This window comes from Gavialis gangeticus, unplaced genomic scaffold (assembly GCF_001723915.1).
Source record: "Gavialis gangeticus isolate Ggan-Ray unplaced genomic scaffold, GavGan_comp1, whole genome shotgun sequence".
NCBI lineage: Eukaryota > Metazoa > Chordata > Crocodylia > Gavialidae > Gavialis > Gavialis gangeticus.
In genome coordinates this window covers 21,607,782-21,612,308 of record NW_017728997.1, presented here as the reverse complement: position 1 = coordinate 21,612,308, position 4,527 = coordinate 21,607,782, and the positions used below count along the sequence as shown (strand labels likewise).

At 40.6% G+C, this 4,527-nt stretch overlaps 1 long non-coding RNA gene across 1 annotated transcript; it reads left to right on the top strand.

Moving 5' to 3' along the window:
• Window positions 1-284: 284 nt before the first annotated feature.
• On the top strand, window positions 285-3,994 carry LOC109289052. The gene is made up of 2 exons (XR_002095284.1): window positions 285-435; window positions 1,657-3,994. It is a non-coding gene; the product is annotated as an uncharacterized LOC109289052 (long non-coding RNA).
• Window positions 3,995-4,527: the final 533 nt, after the last annotated feature.

Genomic DNA, 4,527 nt, shown 5'->3' with positions numbered 1-4,527 from the left:
TGGAGGGCGCTACAGTGCACCTCCTGCTGGGCTGGAGTAGACAGCTTGGGCCAAAGCTAATCCACCCACCCTGCAACGGGGTTTGTGGGGAAGGTGCAAAGCATCCTGGCATGCTGGGGGGACTGAGAGTTAACTTGAATCTGGAGGAGATCTAGGACAGAAATTCAATAAACAGATTTAACTTAAATCAGTTAATTCTGATACTACAACCATCCAGATTTATTGTAGACTGGTTTCAGCCATTATGAAAGTGGTTTATGTACACTGAACTTCTGTTTTGTTACAGATTTGAACATGTTTTTGATCACTTATACCGGTTTATTTGTAACTGCTGTCCGTAGCCAAAACAGTCAGCCCACTTCATAAGCTTAAAATAGCATTGCCTCAGGTGACATTGTACAGCCATTGTACATTGGAAATGAATGCATCAAAAAGGTGAGTGAGGAGTTTTAGAGTTTTTATAAGACATTACATATTTTTTTTATTAATATAAAGGATGCATATTCCCTAATGGAACATAGATTTAAAAACATCCAAGTGACAGAGAATCCTGCTTTTTTTTTTTTTACTTCAAAACAAAAGCTTTTTTAAAAAGAGCATTTCTCATACTACATCAGATTCTACCTTTTTTTTCAAATCAAACATGTTCTCTCACTCTCTAATTTTCCATATTTAAAAAATCTTTTCCTTGATTATAACCGTTGAATGAGTCTCAATAACTATCCTTAGGACCTCTGTGAGGAGGAAAGTTTACCAAGAAGAAAATGGTAATGGCAAGACCTGGGCTGAGAGCGCACCAGTAAGGTACAATATGTTGAGGTTTTAAGCCATAGAACAGGATCTGATGCCGTTGCTGTTAGTAGTACTCCGAATATGACAGTTGCTGCCCAAGCTTATGAAAACGTTCAGTCCTTTCCTCTCCAATCTTCTGCTTTAAGCTACTACTAAGAGAGACCGAGCTTGGCTGACTGTCATAGAGCTCTGATGTGAGCACTGAAGTTGAGTAAAAAAATGTGCACCATCATGGTCTATTTTCAGTGTGTGCAAAGTTCATTCTTTACAGAATATTGGGCCAGTCAAAATGCAAAATAATAAGGTAGGATGAAAGGAAGTACCTTGCCTTTTTCCACATTCTTCCTTCTAAGACTACAAAAGCACTTTACAAACAACTGTGAAGTTACATCTCTCAGCACCCTTGAGAGCCAGATCAGCATTATTTTTCCTGAGGCACAGATCATTTAGGGTTCAGATGTTCAAAAGTGCCCAAATCTAGACACTTGTGCCTTGACTTTCAGAGATGCTAGTACCCAGATGTAGTCTGTAAGAGCCGTACTTGTGTTGTTCAGAATATCCAGCACCCTCTTTTGAAAACGTTGCTCAAAGTGACTTGCCCACAGTGAATCAGGAGTAGCAATAGAAATAGACCTTGAATCTTTTAACATCCAGTCCTGATGCTTGAACAAAAAAACTATTTTCTTTTGAACATCTTCTGAAGAGAATGGAAAACTCAGGTTATAATGCCTCGTTCTTGTGATGGAGGTGTTAGTAGAAACAAACTCAGAAATGGACCTTCTTAGTGGTTGTAGGGAGATTTTTGGAGTCTATCGGTTCAATTTTAGTCCTTTATCATGAAGACCATTAACCTTCATCTTGTAGCAATTCTTGCTTCAGAGCTGGGAGAGTGGAGAAGATAAGAAGTGGTATGATGAATAAAGCCTAACACAGACTGCCGCTTTGTCCTCTGTTCAGGTTAGAGACATGGAGAAAGAAAGAAAATGAAAGGGCTAACAATGCAAAGGAAACGTGAACAGCAATGGAGTTCCAAAACCAGCAGTATCTCTGGTATCAAACAAGCCAGTCACTGCACCCAACCAGCCGCTTCCCCGTGCTGTAAGGTTCGTTATGGGTAATAATGAGTAATATGTGCATGCAAATGTTAACAAGAAGAAATCCTGTTTTGTCCAAGCACAGAGGCATCTGGGTCCTAAGTTTCATTTTAATTGGGAAGGGAGCAGGGGAAGCTGCTGTAGAAGAACTGGAGGTGAAGCAGAAGCATTGTCAAGTGGTAGAAAATGGTTTCACTGGAGAATCTCTTGCCAAACTGAGATATTTGCTGTTCCCCCCCCTCCCCTCCATTATTAAAGCTATATTGCAGTCTCACACACCTCCCAATTTCAGTAGTGTTCACATTCAGGTTTTGGTTTGACAGAAGCCTCCATTAAAATACTCAGATCTAAACACTGTGCATCTCAGATTGGAATAATTTTCCTGTTTGGATCCATCTCTGCTATTGGACTATGCCCCTTAAGTTCAAAATCATGTCAAACCTTTCCTAGAAAGACATGAAGGTAAATTTCTTCATGGAACAAAATATTTCCATTTATTTTTTTCCCCCTTTGGGCTTTGCTTCTCCTTTCAAACTGCCTCTCTGCTCCCTTGCTGCTTGTGATCGTGTACAACACCCAAGCACAGAAATAAAGCTGCAGTCATTCTCAGTCACCACTGGAATGTCAGTTCACCCAGTTCATTTTTTCCCATTGTACTGGGTGGGGTGGTAACTTAGTTGCATACAGAAACAGGCTCTTTCTTTTTTTAGTATTATCGACTATATTAAGCTATTCATCAGGCTGCCAGTTTGGCCCATTACTAAGGAAAATAAGTAGTTTCCCTTCTGCTGTGGAGAATTGGAAGTTACGAAGTACTTATGTGAGGTCTGCTCTTGATTCAGCCATTCATTGTAGCAATCCCTGCTTTGTGTATGATACGCTGAAACAAGCCAGTTAAAGCAGCAATATAGTGAGCATTAGGGACAAATTCCCCTTTCATAATGCTGCTTTAAAAATAAAAACATGGCTGTACTCTAAGCCTATAAACAGCATCAGTTGCCCTGAGATGAGGACAACACACAATTACCATCCCAAGATGCTGGATCACAGACGCACAGCATTATTGTGCCACTTGGCATCTTAATTTGGTTCAATCAGCATATCGAAATATACAGATGAATTCTGTTTTGCCAAATGTTGCAGGGACAGGACTCTTGAATGCGGCTGCATTTTAATAATCTGTCAGTCGCGTGAAGACAGCTTGTGACAGACAGAGCAGAGAGCAACGAGTTGGCCAATGAAAACACAGCTGGTAGATCTCATTTGAAGGGTGCTAGCTTTTCAGCTGCCTCTACAAAGATTAAATGAAATCTTCTGGATTCAAGGCTCAACTCACCTTGTTCAGGACAAGTTTCAGCAACCATCCCTGGGTTTTTCTCCCTTACCTCATCCCTTGTGGTTTTGGCAGGGAAGTCACGCTAATGGAAATGTACTGAAATGGAATGCAAAACCTTCTGAAACTTGCCTGTGTCTTTTGTATGCACAAAATGCAGGCCAGGACTATGCAAAAAAAAAAGGTTGCGCTCATTTTTAAATCTTGGTGTGGGGGGTGAGGGGAAAAACCTGCTTTGATTTATGTTCTCTCTTCAAACCCAGGTGAACTTTGCAATTTTGCATGGTATGGACACAGAAAGAGGGAGATCTCACATTTGTAACTGAGTTTTACTTTAAGCGTTTGCCTTTTTTCAGAACCCATGGCTCAAAAAATGTTGAGCATCTACCAAATGAAATTACTGAATTTACTAGCTCTCCTCTCTGCTCCATTCTCTTGCCTAATTTTTTGCTGTTTGAAAGCCAAAACGCAATGTAAGAAGGAACTTTTTGCCACCTCCAAAAAAGTCATTGAGTTGGTATATGTGGGAAGGGCTTCTGTTCTAAAGATAGCCTTCAGCATGTGGGTTGCGTATGAGGGCTGATTTTAGAATAGAGTAAGTCCTGGCAGAGTTGAGGGTCTGTCTCCAGTTCTGTAATTACGGTACGAAGTTTGGATTTGGCGTTTTTTATTGCTTGCGTGTCACAGTCCTTTTCAAATGACCACTGGTAGATGCATTGGTAGAATAAGTTTCCTAGATTAACTACCGAAAAAAAGGAAACCAACTGTGATTCTTTTTATGAGTATCTGTTATTTCCACAGTTTGGCTCTTTTATAATTAAGTTTTATTTCTGCCATCATGATGTACTGTACTTTCCAATTAAAATGAAGCAGCTCCATGCTCCAACTAGCTTACAATCTAAAAGCCACATCCTGGAAGCCTGTAATCTCTTCTGAATGAGTAAAACTTTTCATCTAAGGGCGACCCATTAGGGCTGAGTGAAGCTTTGGTCCCTGATTTGATTCAGCAGAGATTTGGTCCAATTCAGTGGCCAAATCTCTGAATCTGAATTGAATCAGAGGACCCTTTAATCTCTCTGAATCGATTCAGAAAGAGTCAGGACTCAGACATTAATACAGCAGGACTGTACGAAGCTTCAGGTGCTGATTCAATTTGCAGGAGATTCGGCCTGATTTTTAGTATCTGAATCGAATCAGGAAACCAGTAAAAATGTCCAAATTGATTTGAAGCTCTCCGAATCTTCAGAAAAGATCTGGAGAGCTTCGATGATTCGGGCAGTCCCCGGTGGCTACAGCAGGGAGCTGGAG